Source organism: Bubalus kerabau, chromosome 17, assembly GCF_029407905.1.
Source record: "Bubalus kerabau isolate K-KA32 ecotype Philippines breed swamp buffalo chromosome 17, PCC_UOA_SB_1v2, whole genome shotgun sequence".
Taxonomy (NCBI): domain Eukaryota; kingdom Metazoa; phylum Chordata; class Mammalia; order Artiodactyla; family Bovidae; genus Bubalus; species Bubalus kerabau.
The window spans coordinates 18934744-18954571 of NC_073640.1; the positions used below are offsets into that span (position 1 = coordinate 18934744).

At 38.3% G+C, this 19828-nt stretch overlaps 1 protein-coding gene and 1 long non-coding RNA gene across 5 annotated transcripts in view; one reads left to right on the forward strand and one right to left on the reverse strand.

Annotated features, from left to right (window-relative positions):
- Positions 1 to 19828, reverse strand: part of ITFG1 (integrin alpha FG-GAP repeat containing 1) — a 315997-nt gene that overhangs the window by 245165 nt on the left and 51004 nt on the right. The gene's annotated exons all lie outside the window — the stretch shown is intronic.
- On the forward strand, positions 4844 to 6422 carry LOC129631600 (uncharacterized). Its single transcript, XR_008704130.1, has 3 exons — positions 4844 to 4918; positions 6004 to 6173; positions 6329 to 6422. It is a non-coding gene; the product is annotated as an uncharacterized LOC129631600 (long non-coding RNA).

Here is a 19828-nt window from a genome sequence, read left to right on the forward strand (position 1 = left end):
TCTGAGGTGGGTTTCTTGTAAACAGCATATAAATGGGTCTTGTTTTTGTATCCATTCAGCAAGTCTGTGTCTTTCGGTTGAAGCATTTAATCCATTTACATTTAAAGTAATTACTGATATATATATATATAATATATATATTATATATATATATATTCTTATTGTGATTTTATTAATTGTTTGGGGTTGCTTTTGTAGATCTTTTTTCTTCTTTTGTATTTCTTGACTATATAAGTCCCTTTAACATTTGTCATAAAGCTGGTTTGGTGGTACTGAATTCTCTTAACTTTTGCTTGTCTGAAAAGCTTTTTATTTCTCCATCAATTCTGAATGAGATTCTTGCTGTGTACATTCATCTTGGTTGTAGATTTTTCCCTTTCAGTATTTTAAATATATCCTGCCATTCCCTTCTGGCCTGCAGAGTTTCTGTTGAAAGATCAGCTGTTAAGTGTATGGGATTTCCCTTGTATGTTATTTGTTGCTTCTCCATCGCTGCTTTTAATATTCTTACTTTGTGTTTAGTCTTTGTTAGTTTGATTAGTATGTGTCTGGGTATGTTTCTCCTTGGGGTTATACTATATGGGACTCTTTGTGCCTCTTGGTCTTGCTTGACTATTTCCTTTTCCATGTTGGGGAAATTTCCAACTATAATCTCTTCAAAAATTTTCTCATACCCTTTCTTTTTCTCTTTTTCTTCTGGGACCCCTATAATTTCAATGTTGGTGCATCTGATATTGCTCCAGAAGTCTCTGAGACTGTCCTCAGCTCTTTTCATTCTTTTTACTTTATTTTGCTCTTTAGAAGTTCTCACTGATTCATTCTTCTGGTTCAGATAGTCTGCTGTTGATTCCTTCTAGAGTATTTTTAATTTTAGTAATTGTGTTGTCTCTGCATGTTTATTCTTTAATTCTTCTAGGTCTTTGTTAATTGATTCTTGCATTTTTTCCATTTTGCTTTCAAGGTTTTTGATCATCTTTACTATCATTATTCTGAATTCTTTTTTGCCTATTTGCTCTTCATTTATTTGGACTTCTGTGTTTCTAGTTTGTTCCTTCATGTGGGTAGTATTTCTCTGCTATTTTTTATATATATTTTAAGCTTATTGTGTTTGAGGTCTCATTTTCCAGGCTTCAAGGTTGAATTCTTTCTTCCTTTTGGTTTCTGCCTGCTAAGGCTGGTGCAGTGGTTTGTGTAAGCTTCCTACAGGGTGAAATTTGTGCTGAGTTTTTGTTTGTTTGTTTTTCCTCTGATGGGCAAGGCTGAGTGATGTGGTAATCCTGTCTGCTGATATTGGATTTGTACTTTTGTTTGTTGTTCAGATGAGGTGCTACTGCACAGGGTGCTAGTGGTGGGTGGGTGATGCTGGTTCTTGTATTCACATGGTTTCCTTTGTGTGAGTTCACACTATTTGATACTCCCTAGGGTTAGTTCTCTGGTAGTCTAGGGTCTTGTAGTCAGTGCTACCATTCCAAAGGCTCAGTGCTTGATCTCTGGTTGGGAACAAAGATTTCACAAGTGGTTTGTTATGGCATTAAGTGAGATTAAAACAAATATCCAAAAACGAGAAACCAAAGATGAACCACAGACAAATGGCAGTTAGAAAATCAGGCAAATTAGAATTAAAATAATGGAATATACACATATACGCCCAAGAGCAAAGTCAAAACAGTCCAACAAAAATATAGTAGGTTGACCCAGTGAACAAAGGAAATAAAAAATTATATTTACCAGTTAAAAACAAAACTAACTAAAGCACAAACTGGAAAACAAAACTAAAGCAAGGTGCCAAGTGGGGAATAAAGCAGTGAAAACAAAACTAACAAATATGTTGAGAGGAAAGGAAAGAATAGATACGCAAAGTTAAATAGACGTAGATGAAGATTTATATACATAAAGATTAACCACAAGGGGAAAAGAACAGTAGGAAAAGCAAGCAAAGGAATAAATGTAGAAAAAATAATAATGGGTTTAAAAAATTAAAAATTTAAAAAGAGACCAAAAACAAACAAACAAACAAACAAACAAACAAACAAAAAGAGGAAAACTGCAGAGACCTGCAAAAGTCCAACACAGAGGCAGAGGTTTATGAATACAATAAAAGTGTGACTGAGGAAAAAGAAAAAAAAAATAAAAGCTCAAAAGTTTAACTGGATTTATTAGTGCTAATAAAAATCGACAACTACAACAGAAGGGGAAAAAAGGGAAAAAAAATACAAAAGAATCTACAGAACAAGTTAAAAAAAAAAAAGGAATAATAAATGTTTTTGTTCAGTCACTGCTGTCAGAGTTCTTTCCCTTGCTGGGAGTCACAGTCCACCTTAGGATGACCTCCAACACTGTGCTGGTCCCTGGACCTGCTGTGGATGCAGCTCAGATTCTAATCTGGTCTTACTCCTGTGTGTTCTTGGCCTCCAATGTCCACAGCTATCAGAAATAGTATGTTTTATTTTGTAGGAGCTCTCAATGGCCTTTTATATATTCCATGGACAGAGAGTCTGCCTAGTTGATTGTGTGGATTTAATGTGCAGCTTGAACCTAGACAGCATATTAAAAAGCAGATATTACTTTGCCAACAAAGGTCCGTCTAGTAAAAGCTATAGTTTTTCCAGCTGTCAAGTACGGATGTGAGAGTTGGACTATGAAGAAAGCTGAGTGCTGAAGAACTGATGCTTTTGAACCATGGTGTTGGAGAAGACTCTTGAGAGTCCCTTGGACAGCAAGGAGATCCAATCAGTCCATTCTAAAAGAAAGCAGTCCTGAATATTCATTGGAAGGACTGATGCTGAAGCTGAAACTGCAATACTTTGGCCACCGATATGAAGAACTGACTCATTTGAAAAGACCCTGATGCTGGGAAAGATTGAAGGCGGGAGGAGAAGAGGATGACAGAGGATGAGATGGTTGGATGGCATCACCGACTCAATGGACATGAGTTTGAGTAAGCTCCGAGAGCTGGTGATGGACAGGGAGGCCTGGTGTGTTGCAGTCCATGGGGTTGCAAAGAGTCGGACATGACTGAGTGACTGAACTGAACTGAACTGCACAGCTGATGGGAACGTTTTGGGTCGTCTTCCTTAGCCACACTGCCCCTGAGTTTCAACTGTGGTTTTATTTCCACCTCTACATGTGAGTCGTCCACAGCGGTTTCCTCCTAAGGCTGCCCCAGAGGACTTGGGTTTAACCTGTGACAGCCAGGTGTGAATGTGCTACAGTTGCTTGGGTTGCAGGGGTCTGGCAGCACCAGGTATTCACGGGGTTTGGCAGCTAGGGCAGTAGGAAATATAGTGCTCTAGAAGGGTATGGCAACCACTATTGGCCAATATGCTCCAGTATTCTTTCTTGGAGAAGCCCCCTCCATGACAGAGAAGCCTGGCAGGCCACAGTCTACAGGGTAGCAAAGAGTTGGATGCGGCCAAAGCTACCCTGCGTGCATAGAGGCAAGACTTTTTTGCCTGTGGCAGCTCTGCCTCAGTGAGAGTTGAGCGTGAAGGTGGTGCAGCTGCTTGGCTCATGGGGACTCTGGCCGCACCAACTGTGCAGGGACAAGGACTGCCTCCGCCACAGGAGTTAGGGCCCTATGGTCTTTTTCCAAGCCTCTTGTAGCTGGTGATCAGAAGGTTTCTTTGGCCAAACTTTCTCTGTAGCTCTGCCTGTATAGGCCCTTAGAGGGCTCCTTTGCCTAGGGTCCTTCTCTGTAGTTTCGCGAGTCAAGCACATAGAGGGGGCCCTCCTGGCTGGGGTCCTACTCTGTAGACTGGCGCTTCAGGCACTTAAAAGGGCACTCTGGGTGGGGCCCTACTCTGTAGTTCGGTGCATCAGTCACTTAGAGGAGCACCCTGGGTGGGGTCCTACTCTGTACTCAAATGCATCAGGCATTTAATAGGCCAGCCACTCTCTTGTTCAGCTGCCAATGCTGGCATGTGGGGAGAGAGAGGCTATGGTGATGGCTTCACCCCCTATGCGTGACTCAGCAGTACTGCCTTGCTTCCATGACTGCCTGGCTTTCCTCCACGAACTCCTACTTCACATCCCCTCAATTTGTCTCTCTGCAGTCAACAGCAGCCCTCGCCCTGGGGTTGATCCACAATCCCTAAACTCCAGCTCCCAGCTGCTGCGCCTTCCAGGGAACCAGCATTTTTGTCCGGGGTATGTATGGCTGCAGCAAGTACTCTGATTCTCATTCCATTTAGGCTTCCACAGATCAGCTTTTTCACTCTTAGCCTTAAATGTTTCTCCTCTGACTCAGACAATTGCCCCGATGTGGGGATCGGCCTGCTGCTTCAGTTCCCCCACCCACTGAGGGCAGTCCAATCCTACTAACACTCCCTTTTCCCCCTAGTTCCTTTGTCCTACCAAGTTTTGCGTGGTTCTATATATTCTTTTCCACTGGTCAGGTACTCCTGTCCACTCTCAGCTGGTGTTCTACATGCACTTCTGTGTCTGAAGGTGTACTCCTGATGTATCCATGGAGAGAAATGTACTCCACGTCCACCTACTGCTCCGCCATCTTGTTCCTCCTCTGTTCTTTACTTTTAAAAACAATTATGTGTACTGCTTTTATATCTTACACATTTTAAGACAGGCTATTTTTTTTTAAAAGATAGTCTAATCATAATCACATTTTTGCTTTCTCACTCTAAAAGCAACACTTTACTATTTATCATAGTCAGATTTCAGTATTATTAATTTATTTTTAAAAATTATTATTTTTAATTGGAGAGTAACTGTTTTACAGCACTGTATTGGTTTATCCCATACATTAACATTAATCAGCCATAGGTATACATATCTGCCCTCCCTCTTGAACCTCCCTCCCACCTCCTACCCCATCGCACCCCCTCTAGGTTGTCATGGAGCACTGGGTTTGAGCTCCCTGTGTCATACAGAAAATTCCGACTGGCAATCTATTTCACATATGGTAATGTATATGTTTCAATGCTACTCTCTCAAAGCATCCCACCCTGTTCTTCCTCTACTTTGTCCACAAGTCTGGTCTCTATGTCTGCGTCTCCACTGAATTTCAGCATTATTTTAAATAACAGCATTACAGCACCTACAATCATTAGCACACGATAAGTGAGCAATAAATTGTATTTCAAATTTTAAGTAGTACAATTATTTCCATATATTTCAACTAAAAAGTTTTATTAAAAAGTGCAAGAATTTAAAAAAGATGGTTTGAAAAATATTATGTTGACATTCAAATCAAACAACCTATTAATGCAAAGGCCAGAATAGAATGCAAGTCTATTCTAGCAGCATCATTTATTACCTTTGTGTAATGCCAATTTTATTTAATGAATATGGAAGTTTTAGAATGATGAGCTGACTCAAAGGAATATTAAAATGACACCCTTCCACACTTTTAAAAGATGAAAGTGGTATAAAGATCATGACTATCTCAAAGAAAAGGTTTTCTCTTTCATCCCATTAAATACGTTTAGCAAACTATCATTCATATGTTTTCTGTAAAGGCTTCAAATGAATTTAATGAAGCTGATTTATGTAATAATCATAATGATAAAGATTTTCATAGAACCCTCTGAAGGCTAAGTAACTTGTTAACTTTATTATTGTGTGTGCTGCTTGCGTGCCTGAGTGCTAAAGTTGCTTCAGTCACGTCCGACTTTGCAACCCTTGGACTGTAGCCAGCCAGGTTAGTCTGTCCATAGGGATTCTCCAGACTGGAGATGGGTTACTATGTCCTCCTTCAGGGGATCTTCCCAACCCAGGGATGGAACCTGCATCTTTTCAGTCTCCTGAATTGGTAGGTGAGTTCTTTACCACTAGCACCACCTGGGAAGCCCAGCTGAACCCAAAACTAACTCTGAGAAAGTGGAACAATTGTCTATGTCAATGTATCAAATATCTCTACATTTATTTTCACCACACTAAAGATGCTTTGCCTATGAATACAAATATGTAGGTTGTTTTTTTTTTAATCTTTGGTTAATTTGGACTTTTTATTTATTTCTGGTTGCACTGGGTCTTTGTTGCTGCAAGTGGGGCAAGTGGAGGCTACTCTTCTTTGTGTTGCACGAGCTTCTCTTGTTGCAAAGAACAGGATCTAGAGCGTATGGTCTCAGTAGTTGCAGCTTTCGGACTCTAGAGCAACAGTTCAGTAGCTGTGGCACATAGACCTGGTTGCTCTGGAACATGTGGAATATTCCCAGGTAAGGGATCAAACCCATGTCCCCTACATCAGCAGGTGCATTCTTATCCACTATACCATAAGGAAAGTCTGAAATATAGTCTTTTGTAATGGTAATTTCTTTAATCTGTTTAATCATATACTTCTAATGAAGTGTTTATTTCCATACTCCACTAGGAAAACTCCCAAACAGTATCTGTGATTTGCAAGATGACATACCTACAATCAATCTTCTCTCCTTCACCCCTGGATCCTTCACACTGTCATCAGCATGATTAAAATAGAAAAGTACAAATTTGATCCCATTCCTTCTCTTCCAGGATATAGGGTAAATCTCATCTGTCAGGTGAAAGCCTACCTACCTACATTTCTAGGCTCATTTCTTGCTACTCCCACGATGTTTGTTGATTCTATTTTCACAGCTTCACTAGTTATTTAATAAGACTTTGAAAAATAGTAAAGTAAGATGAGGGACTGGAAGTACCTTATAAATCAGATATTTTAAAAAATTCATTTCATCATTCAGTTATATAAAGGAGTTACAAAAAAATAATTCATTTTGCAAAGAAATAAAAATTGAGACAATTATTTAATAACAACTCAATATGCAGAATAATGCCTCAGAGTTTGACTGAACGAGAATAACAGCTTGAAAAAAATTTTGGTCAACAAAGCAATAAAGTTCTTACCATCCTATACGGTTAAGAGTATTGTACATGATAAAATTAAAGGAAATGTACTCAATAAAACTAACGGATGCTATGACATGTCACTGAGACTCCTCAAAACTGTATATTGTCATCCTGCTTAATTTAACTTACATGCAGAGTACATCATATGAAATGCTGGGCTGGATGAATCACAAGCTGGTATCAAGATTGCTGGGAGAAATATCAATAACCTCAGGTATGCAGATGATACTTCCCTAATGGCAGAAAGTGAAGAGGAATAAGAGAGCCTATTGATGAGGGGGAAAGGGGATCATAAAAAAGCTGGCTTGAAACTCAACATTCAAAAAACTAATATCACGGCAACTAGTCCCATCACTTCATGGTAAACAGAAGAGGAAAAAGTGGAAGCAGTGACATATTTCATTTTCTTAGACTCCAAAATCATTGTGGATGGGGACTGTAGCCATGAAATTAAAAAATACTTGCTCCTTGGAAGAAAAGCAATGACAAAGCTAGATAGTGTATTAAAAAGAGACATCACATTGTATACAAAAATCCATTTGATCAAAGCTATAGGTTTTCCATTAGTCATGTGTAGATGTGAGAGTTGGACCATAAAGAAAGCTGAGTGCTGAAGAGTTGATGCTTTCGAATTGTGGTGCTGGAGAAGACTCTTGAGAGTCCCTTGGGCTATAAGGAGATCAGTCAATCCTAAAGGAAATCAACCCCAAATACTCATTGGAAGGACTGATGCTAAAACTGAAGCTCTATTACTTTGGCCACCTGATGCCAACTCACTGGAAAGACTGTGATGCTGGGAAAGATTGAAGGCCAAAGGAGAAAGGGGTGGCAGAGGGTGAGATGGTTAGATAGGATCACCGACACAACGGTCATGAATTTGAGCAAACTCCAGGAGATAGTGAAGGACAGGAGAGCCTGGCATGCTGTAGTCCATGGGGCTGCAAAGATTTGGACACAATTTAAAGACTGCACAACAACAAATAAAGACAGTAGAATTAGATGGCTTTTGCAAAGCTCAACTCAGGAAACACAGGAAAGATACAAAGCCTGAGCGTAAGTAATAAATATTAAAAGCTAAGTGTGAAAGCCTCTTGGGGAGCAAAACAAGAGGTTTTTACCTCCATCCTGAAGGGCAAGGAAAGCTGACAAATAAGACCAGAAGTTAATGGTCTTAATGGTAAGAGCAGAAGAACTCTGAGTGAGGGCCTAGAAGAGCTCTGAAGGTTAAATCCAAGTACTAATCAAGATTAGTATTAAGATTAGCTTAATAATTAAGATTAGTGTCAAGGCTAGCTAATCTTCCAAGATGGGGTGTGTTTGCGGTGGTACAGCTATAGACAAGAAGGTTAAATTCTCAACTTAAGCAGGTCTGCTATGTTAAGGTTAGAGCCTTAGACAGTAAAAAATGATACTAGACCCATGGGATAGGAACACCTAGTTGATAATATGAAAATCCTGAATCCCCAGATTCACTTGAATGGATTTTCAGAGCCTTCAGAAGTGGACTGTTAAAGGCTGACATTCTCTCATTTGAAGATGACGGAGAAATTACCCCTCAAGGCTAGGTCTCTTGCTGAAAAAATTTTCTACCCCATTATGCAACATTGCTCTCACTTCCTGCAGTCTGTCCCATCTTCTCTGCTGTCATTAAGCCAAAAATGGGTTCAATACAAGATAACTTGACTAGGAATGTGATGGTCATTTGAGGGAGAAAAGGACTATAGCCTGAATTAAGTGCAGTACCTAGCTAACAAGCACTGACAGGAACCAGGACAGTAAGTATGAGACTATACTGTGAGGGTAGGGGTTGAGGAGCGGGTAGAAAAGATGGGGTGCAGAATGAGAAACAATAAGGAGTTGGGGATATGGTGATTACACTGGATCTCATCTACTGTAGAAGTGGCAACAACTCATTTTACAGGAGTAAAGCTATATATTCTAGATAGGGGTTTGCCTTTCTCATTTTGAAAACTAATTTTAAAATGCTAATAGAAATATTATGATGATAGCTGACATCACTGGCATTCATTTGAAGAAATCAGCCGTATCAAAAGACGGCATTATGAGTTAGTGAAAAATTCAAGATATAAGTCCCAAAGTCAACTGAATCCTTGTTCATTAGATTCTTTTAACAAGTAAAATAGTGAAAATAGTCAATGTACATGCACTTTCTTCTCCTCAAAATACACAGTCAAGTGTGTGCAAAAACATTAAATGGTTTATGCTTCAATTATCTCCACTCATAGTTTGAAAGGACCAAGCTTTACTGCATTTGAATCGTTGCCAAGTGCAGCACAGTCTTCCTTTCAAATGAAGAACCCTTTGATTAATGCTGGCATCAAAAGGAAGCCTTGGGAATTTAGAAACTTGAATTGTAAGTTTAACTACGTGAACTAAACCATGTTAGGAAAAATCAAAACAAAGATTAATCATTAATAATGGGCACCTAAAATCCTTTTGATATACTATGGTATGAAGGAAGAGATTAAAAATTGTGATTTCTGGCATTGTATTCTTTCAGTACATTTCGATCTTTTAAGAAAAATATTACAGTGGAAATTTTTAAAAAGAAATATTCATAATGTCATTTAGAGTTCCTACATGAAGAAGTTCTCCTTTAATGTTTAGAGTCACTGTATTTCCAAAGAAGTTCATGGTTCATTTGGGAAAAAACACAGGTAATAAAATACTGGTATTTTCTGGAACCATCAGACATTTTCACAAAGAATGTCTGAACCAGGAGAATTCGCCAAGTTCATGTTTACATCTGTTCTGTAGTACTGTCTTGTTTTTCTTAGTTCCAGTTACACTAGTGAAAGGGCAGCATAAGAGTATAGAATAAAATTATCTTTCATCTGCTTCTACTTGTTCATAAAACAGTGTACCAAAGGACATATGACTGCTGAAAAGTGAAAATCACTCAGTTGTGTCTGACTCTTTGCGACCCCATGGACTATACAGTCCATGGAATTCTCCAGGCCAGAATACTGGAGTGGGTAGCTGTTCCCTTCTCCAGGGGATCTTCCTGACCCAGGGATCGAACAAGGTCTCTGCATTGCAGGCAGATTCTTTACCATCTGAGCCATCAGATTGCTGAAGTCATTAAGATAAACCAGCTAATGCCAACAACTCTTCCCTTTCATAGCAGGAGTTTAATTGCATTCAGAAGCTGAGAGGTCATCAACTCAAATGCTATGAGGCATGAGGATCTAACTTAAGAGGTTCTGCTACAACTGAGATCATCAAATAGTAAAAAGGCACAGGGCATACAAACTGTCTACAGCTATCTGGGTGGGAGAAAGAGTAGGAGGAAGGGAACTGAGAGGCACTAGTACTTTGGCCACCTCATGTGAAGAGTTGACTCATTGGAAGACACCCTGATGCTGGGAGGGATTGGGGGCAGGAGGAGAAGGGGACAACAGAGGATGAGATGGCTGGATGGCATCACCGACTCGATGGACGCGAGTCTGGGTGAACTCCGGGAGTTGGTGATGGACAGGGAGGCCTGGAGTGCTGCGATTCATGGGCTCGCAGAGTCGGACACAACTGAGCGACTGAACTGAATGAACTGAACTGAAAAACAGGCCATTACTGACCAAAGAGGACGGCAACTAGTTAGCTCCAGCCAACTGTTGTTGCTACAGAAATGTAATTTTTAAATATGGAAAATCACACTTGAAAAATATTGAAAAACAATTCAAAATATTTTAAGCAGCATGGGGAAAAAATTTAAAACGTGTCTGCAGAGTTAATTTGAGGTACTAGATTAAAACCTCTGAGAAATTATTACTTTGGTTACATATTTGTCCACAAAGAACCAACCCTATTTCCTAGATTCCCTATATCAAACAATGCTGCCAGGTAATATTCTGTACAAATGCACTAATTTAGTAGATGATATGAGGAATGTATGTGAATGGGTTCTCATTCACAAGATACTATCCTAAAGAAGAAGCCTAAATTTCCAGAAATCATTTTAAAATTTCACTTTTTAAGTTTATAAACTTTTATCTAGACTTCCTTTCCCTTTCTTTCTCTTTCCTATCCTGAAACATTGGTCCCTACATGAAGATTCTCCATGTTTAGCAGAGCTCTGACTAGAGACTTAGACACCACACTCTGGAACACACACACACATTATTATTAATATGTGACTGAAGGACCTTAATGTTGGGTAAACAAACCTACTCCCACCCTGCTTCCCTTATCAGTCAAATCATTATCAGAAGAACTTTTGTTGTAAGATAAAAAAAAAGTTAGATTGATGGGAGCCTGTTAAGCGTCCTGAAATTGAGTTTAAGGGGGTTATAATTTTCATTTGATGAAGATTAGCAAGAGAGAACATGATATGTTATTATTTTTAAACTGGGATATAGTTGCCTTACAATGTTGTGTTAATTTCTGCTGTACAATGAAGTGAATCAGCCATATGTATACATATGTCCCCGTTCTTCTTGGACCTCGATCCCACCCAGCCCCCACATTCCCACCCACTAGGTCACCACAGAGCAACGAGCTGAGCTCCTAAACTGTACAGCAGTTTTTTCCCACTAGCTATTTCACACATGGTAGTGTACATGTCAATCTCAGTCTCCCAGTTCAGCTCACTCCCCTAACCCCCACTCCATGTCCACATCTGTTCTCTACATCTGTACCTTCATTCCTACAAATAGGTTCTTCTGTACCGTTTTTTTCTAGATGTCACATACATGTGTTAATATGGTATTTGTTTTTCTATTTCTGACTTACTTCACTCTGTATGACAGACTCAAGGTTCATCCATGTATCTACAAATGACCCAACTTCATTCCTTTTTATGGCTGAGTAATATTCCATTGTATATATGTACCACACCTTCTTTATTCATTTGTTTGTAAACTAGACATATAGGTTGCTTCCATGTCCTGGCTATTGTAAACAGTGCTACAATGAAGACTGGGGTGTGTGTCTTTTTGAATTATGGTTTTTTCAAGGTAGTAATAAATAATTCACTTGCCAATGCAAGAGACGCAGGTTTGATCCCTGGGTCAGAAGATTCCCTGGAGTAGGAAACGGCAACCCACTCTGTATTCTTGCCTGGAAAATTCCACGGACAGAGGAGCGTGGCGGGCTACATTCATGGGGTCACAAAGAGTTGGACATGACTGAGCAATTAAGTACACACACACAAAGACACACATACACAGACACAGGGTATATACCCAGTAGTGGATTTGCTGGGTCAGATTACTATTATAAGGCATTTATTATTATAGGGCATTTATTTTTTATAACTTAAATGTTAAATTTTTAAGAGAAATATAGTGAAGATAATTATGGTTAAGTTAGTGATCTTCTGTTATATGAATATCTCAGTTGAAGACACATATTTCCTCCACTCCTATGAGATCAGGGTCTTAAGGAATCTGGGGGAGTTTGCAGTTTTAATTTTTCTAATCTTGCAGTATTTCTATGGGTTAACACACATTAATTTAAAATTCCAATATGAGAACACACTCCACCTTCCAGAAGAATCCTCTAGATTCCAGAAGGTAAAGATTTCATTAGAGATGATAATACTTAATAATGGAAAAAAACTGGAGTGCAGGAGCTTGGCATTAATCATCACTAAGATTTTCAGATTTTTCCATTAACTCTTATTAAAGTTAATTTTCTTGAACGAAGGCTTTATAATACAAATTTTAGAACTACATTTGGCCTGACGATTTTTCTTAGAGCAATGAAGTTAACCTGCATACATTCGGTTTATACAATAAAGCTATTTACTTCCATTAGTCCGTTTCCCAAATCCTGAGTCTTTCTAATCTTAAGAAAGGATCATGTCTACTTTCCTATCATGTCTACTCATTCAAAAACAAATGTTAGGTAAAGTTTATATTATTAATATAATACACACACTAAGTGTATATTACAAACTTAGAAAGATGTCATACTTGCTAACTGTTTAGAAGCTGCCTTCACAATCACTATTATCCAAAACCAGTTCTTCTGGCAAGTGAAACATGGCATCTAGTATTTCTGAATATCTATACTGATGCTAAAGGACCTTCCCACCAAATGTATCTTTTCTGGAATTCTAATTAGTTGTTTCATTTTTAACAGAATTCTTAGTTTTCATCACGTGATGGGCTCATATTCAAGGGCCTGGGTTAGAGAAGAAACCCCAATCTTGCTCACAAAAATAGTGGCTAGACATTTAAAATCAAATTCAACCTGAAAGTAATTTATTTCTTAAGTGGTACAATTCAATCATGGTGATGAATAATCTAAAATTTATGAGTAGAAGCTGTTAGTCTGTCTGATAACTGCTATGTCAGACTGAACTGCAAAACAATATATACGGTCAGCAGAGTTTAGCAGACTATTCCTCTTAAAAGTCCAAGAGCAGAACAGTTAAACATAAAAATTAGTTATTTAAAATTATTTAAACTCATAGCTACTCAAAAGCAAACAGTAGGCAGTATTCCCCATCTAGGCTAGAAACTCTTGATTTCTGTATTCTCTTCTATTCTTAACTTGTTTTTCTAAGCACCAGTCAGGAACTTTCTGCAGACTAGGATAAAAGTGGACTTAATGAGATAATCTATATATATGGTATCTATGCATCATTTTCGAGACATACTGGAAGAGAATATTTTTGCTGAATCTAGAGCAGTGTAGTGATAAAATGCTTGAAGTGTAATAATTCCAATAAATTGGAAAAAGTAAAGCAAAATATGAACCTCCCCAGGCTTCATTTCCTTGCCTTTATAATGGTATGATAAGACTAAATGATCTTTAAAATTTCTTTCATGTCTATCTACCTACTCATTCAAAACCTTTTAAGCCTCCCCTATGTGCTTGGCATTCAATTAGGTATTGGATAAACACAAATGAGGCGAGCTCCTTGTCTCTGAGAACTTTTTGTCACTACCAACCCATGTTATTTTATAGTATATAAAGCTCTTTTTATATAGAGTAAGTTAAAACCAAACAATCAAGTCACTAAGAAATTTTAGGTTAAAGCAACTTCTTAATATAATGAGACATATTCAAGGGCTCTATCTCATTCAAAAATAAATGTTAAGTAAAGCATATTAATGTAATACATAAACTACAACTGACAGTTACAAAAACTGTTCATATACCCATTCTAGCCATATGAAATTTGAAGTAACTAATTTCTGAGAGGGAAGTAAATTTCCTCAAGATTACAGAATTAAAGGAGTCTCTAAACTTCACATGTGAAATTATAAATATATTTTTCTTAAAGTAGAAATCAGTAATGATTAAACATGAAAAGTACATACTAAATGCATTAAAATTTCCTTTCAAATAGCTCCACAACTCTCTGTTTGCCTTTGTCTTTTGAAAGTTTTGATTATAATGTCTTGGTATGAGTCTCTTTGAATTTATCTTTTTGGAAATTTACTGAGCTTGTTGGATGTTTATGTTCATATCTTTCATTAGATTTGGCAAGTTTTTGCCATTTGGTCTTTTAAATATTCTCTCAGCCCCTTTCTCTCTTCTTCCTCTGAGACTCCTATAATGTCTCATGGGTCTCTTATGCTCTGTTCACTTTTCTTCAGTCCTTTTTTTTCTGTTCTTCAGATTCAATAATATTCATTGCCCTATCTTCAAGTTACCTGTTTTTTCCTCTGTTGCTTAGATCAGCCTTCAAATTCCTCTAGTGAATTTCATTTCAGTAATTGTACTTTTTAGCTCCAAAATTTCTTTGTGGCTACTTCTTAGGTTTTTTTTTGTATTTTATTGATATTTCATAACTGTTCGAAATACACCATTCCATTCATACACTGTTTTAATGAGTGTGCACAAACGGAAATTTGCCATATGACTTGGGGAACTCAAATTGGGGCTCTATAACAATCTAGAAGGGTGGGAAACAGTGGGAGGTGGAAGGGAGATTCAAGAGGGAGGGAGCATTGGTTAATTCATGTTGATGTATGGTAGAAATGAACCCAATACTGTAAAGCAGTAGAAATGAACCCAATATTGTAAAGCAAATTACCCTTCAAATAAAAATAATATTTAAAAAAAAAGATGTAGTAAAGCAAATAGATAGGAAACTCCTAAAACTCAACAACACAGACAACCTGATTGAAAAATGCACAAAGGACAGCCCAGGGGGGGCACAAGAGTTGGACACGACTTAGCAACTAAAAGATAGCTATGGAAAAAAGCAGAAAATAACAAATACTGACAGGCATGTGGAGAAACTGGAACCCTATGCATTGTTAGTGGGAATAAAACATGATAAAGCTGCTGTGATGGTGGCTCCTCAAAACATTAAAAACAGAATTATCATTTTGTCGTTGTTCAGTCGCCAAGTCACATCTGATTCCTTGCAACTCCATGAACTATATCGTGCCAGGCTTCCCTGTCCTTCACCAACTCCTAGAATTTGCTCAAGTTCATGTCCATTGGGTCAGTGATGCTATCTAATCATCTCATCCTCTGCCAGCCCCTTTTCCTTTTGCTTTCAATTTTTCCCAGCATCAAGGTCTGTTCCAATGAATCTTCTCCAATGAATGGTGCTTGCCAAGGGCTTGGAGGAAGAGGAGACAGGGAAGTTACTGTTTAATATGTATAGAGTTTCAATTTTATAAGATGGTTAAGAGTTAAGGCCATGGTGATGGTTGGACAACATTATGATTGCATTTAATACAACTGAACTGTACACTTAAAAATGGTTAGGTGGTATATTTTATGTTATGTATAGAAATGAAAAATGAATAAATAAAACTTTAAAAATCTTTGTTAAGAAAAAGTAACTTTATGTTACTATAAATGGAAAGTTAGTCATTAAATGTAAGATAATGACAAACCAAAAATCTGGCTGTTTTCTGTTTTGGGAATTCATAAAGCTAGAGGTAACTATAACATCATTAACAGGTCAGTGTCATTTAAAATATATAGCTTTTAAGTTTCTTAAACTGACTCCAAGGTAAATTATAAGCTTGCTTATGAAAATGGATTAGGATTCATACTTTGAGACATTAAACATTTTACATACTTTGGTATATAAAATGCTTTGTTTTATAATATCCTGACTCAGTGACATAGACTAATTTCACTTTAGTTTATCTCAGAAATGAAACTGTATTTCACTTCAGGTAAAGGCTACGGGGGTGGGGGGAAGCCCCACATTTTCTTCTGGAATTCTGACAGGATTTCATGTCCCTGGCACTGTGTGTTTTCTTAGAGTGGAATGGCAAAAGTCTCATTACTTGCCAGAAGCACTGTTATGAAAGCTCTTCCAAAAATCAAATGGGAAATGGAAAAGTAAAAGATGATCTCTTAACTTGTAAAAAGTCATCTTATGTGCTTTTAGCTCATTTTACTTCTCATTTTAATTACTTTGTATTTCTCAACATGGATACTAAAAGCACTCTAAATAACTCTCAAAGCACCTGACCCCTATGAAAGATATCTGAGATCCCAGGTGCTATAAGAGTAAAATTAGATCTCCAGTTATTAAAAATTTTTTCTTCTTTCTCCATGATTTCAGCCAGACTTCCAAAATGGAAAAAAAAAAAAAAAAAAAAAAAGATTAATGGAAACTTAGTTCTCTTGGTTTTAGGGGAAGAGGTAGGAACAGTGCAACTGACCATTTCCTTTCAGACCTTTTTGTTTTGCATGCTAACATACAGTAAGAAGTAACAGTCTTATGATCACAGACAATCTCAACTAAGAGAAACGTAAGCATCCTGAAGATTTTTAAATGATACAAGTGGAATATCAATTTTATATTCTTCTTAAATTGAACCAATGTAATAGTTTCAAGGTTCAGAACATTTGTTAACAGACTTTAGTTCATAATAAATGAACTATAATTGATAGTAACTGACTTAGTTCATCTTAAATGTGACTAGATAGTAATTCAGACAAACCATTTCTACATCAACTGCACTGGATACTAAAAATATGAATAGCTAACCACAATCATTTAAGCTTATCGGGATAATGTGTGTGCTGCCTAAGGATGTCATAAACTGTCACTCACATTAAAAGACATAGGAGGTCACACACATTCTAAATCAGGTGAAGTGCCCTAGCAAACAAGCTTGATTTAAAAGTCTACATTATAATCTAAACCCATGAAAAAGTAACTAGTAACAGTTAAATTGTCATTATAATTCTGTCAATTATTAACAAAGACTGAAAGCTGTTTTTTACGTGATTAAAAATTACTATTTGAGGTTTATTAGTATAGTAAAGCACTCTAACAGAAGCAAAATACGTAATTCTATTTTCATTATTACACAGTCAGTAAGAGCTGAGTATCTAATGGCACTGACTATTGTTTAAAATGAAATTCTAGAGTTCTATTAGGAGAAGGCAATGGCAACCCACTCCAGTACTCTTGCCTGGAAAATCCCATGGATGGAGGAGCCTGGTAGGCTTCAGTCCATGGGGTCGCGAAGAGTCAGACATGACTGAGCGACTTCACTTTTACTTTTCACTTTCATGCACTGGAGAAGGAAATGGCAACTCACTCCAGTGTTCTTGCCTGGAGAATCCCAGGGACGGCAGAGCCTGGTGGGCTGCCATCTATGGGGTCGCGCAGAGTCAGACAGGACTGAAGTGACTTAGCAGAGTTCTATTAATGAAAATATTCTATTTCAAAATGTTGTCAGAAAAGCTGAGCTTCAAAAACTTTTTTCCATTTTTGCAGAAAATATTACACATTATTGTACTGTGTTTATCATTAGTAGTATCCAACCCTGGATATCAAATTAAGAACATACTATATTCAGAAAGCAGGTGTGATGAAACATCAAACCATGCAACATAATCTGTTACTAATGTATCAGTCTCCTGGTAAATGCCTTAAGTTTAAGATATTTACTGACTCCATTTATTTGGTTTTCCTAATGATATTTCATTAGTTCATGTGATAGTATTAGAAAACACTCAACTGTCCCTTAAAGAAAGCTGAGCGCTGAAGAATTGATGCTTTTGAATTGTCGTGTTGGAGAAGACTCTTAAGAGTCCCTTGGACTGCAAGGAGATCAAACCAGTCAATCCTAAAGGAAACCAATCCTGAATATTCACTGGAAGGACTGATGCTGAAGCTCCAATACTTTGGCCACCTGATACAAAGAACTGACTCAATGGAAAAGACCCTGATGCTGGGAAAGACTGAAGGCAGGAGGAGAAGGGGACGACAGAGGACGAGATGGTTGGATGGATGGCATCACCGACTTGATGAACTTGAGTTTGAGCAAGCTCCGGGTCTGGTGATCAACAGGGAAGTCTGGTGTGCTGCAGTCTATGAGGCTGCAGAGAGTTGGACATGACTGAGCGATTGAACTAACTGTCCCTTTTTATTTTCTTAAATATGTGGGGGCAGGGGTGAAAAGAGTGGGCTAGATTTGCATCTGGAGGAAGTACACTGCTAAATGCCAAAATGGGCACAGATAAAAACTGTCAGTGGTTCTTAAAATGTGTGTGCTGCTTTCGGCTCCAAGGGTAGCAGGATGGAGGGAAGAATGAGAGAAGAAAGGGAGACAGAGAGACCACTGACATGTATCAAGATGAGAAAGGAGACTTCAATTTCAAAGCGTGACAATGTGAAAAGAAAGTTCAGCAACTATGAAACAGAGTAAAATGAGGGTTTGACTTTAGAATGCTGAAAGTGAGATCAGGGACAATCTCTTAACTCAGTGATTATAATGTGTTGTTCTTGGAGAAAGACTGCAGATGATTGAGTTTACTTAGGATTAGGGTTTAAGCCAGAGAAGGCAGTGGCACCCCACTCCAGTACTCCTGCCTGGAAAATCCCACGGATGGAGGAGCCTGGTAGGCTCCAGTCCATGGGGTCGCTAAGAGTTGGGCACAACTGAGCGACTTCACTTTCACTTTTCACTTTCATGCATTGGAGAAGGAAATGGCAACCCACTCCAGTATGCTTGCCTGGAGAATCCCGGGGACAGAGGAGCCTAGTGGGCTGCCATCTATGGGGTCGCACAGAGTCGGACACGACTGAAGTGACTTAGCAGCAGCAGGGTTTGAGCATCACAGCGTAAGAGAAGTTAAGTGTTGTTTGCTAGAGATGTTTGTAGTGATGTGGCATGGAGAGAGAGGGAAGCCCAAGCTGGAAAGGGGATGGGTGGACATAAATTAGACGGGTCAGTTAGTGGCTAGGAGTCTCAGCAAGGTCCAAGAACTGTTGGGTAGGCATCCTAGAAGGATATGAAGTGGGGTAGGGGAATGGGATATCTGCTTAGTGATTTGAGGGACAGTTTATTTTCTGGTACTTATAAGGCACAGGGAATGAACTGAGGTGGCTGAGGTGAGGAGGTCATTATGTTGGGCTAGGTCATCTCTGTTGACAATGAAATCAGCTCAAATGATGGCAGGAGCTAGACAACTGCTTGGGAGGAATTATGTCTCTAAGAAATCAGAAACCTGGTATGTGTCAGTAATCAAAACTGCAAGACGGTGGGTGTAGCTAAGTGGTAAACACCTCAAAAGAGTAGGAGACTACAGAAACACAGGGCAGAAATAATTCACAGGGGAAATTTGCCCCCCAGGGGACATCTGGATTTTTGGTTATCACTACTATTTAGATGGTGACAGCTCCCCAAAACAAAGAATCAACCAGCTCAAAATGTCAGTAATGCCATGACTGAGAAACTCTTAGGTAGAGGAAATAGCATAGCAAAGCCATGGTAGTGAGGAAAATGAAAGCCCATTCAGGAAAAAGATGACTTTAGTTCAGCTGAAGGGTGGATATCAGCAGAGGTCGTCAGAAGATAAAGTTGGAAAGGAGGCTAAGATCACACTGTACTCAGCTTAAGAAACTATCAACTAATTTAGAGGATAAAAGGAAAACACTGAAGATCTCTGAGCAAAGAACTGAAACATCATTGAGGTGGGAGGCTTTACATAAGATTGCAGTCTTATCAATGACTTGTCTTTTCAGTTTAGAAGCACTTTTAAGTAAAAGTTTCATCACTCTTTAATGCTTCATTGATGTCTT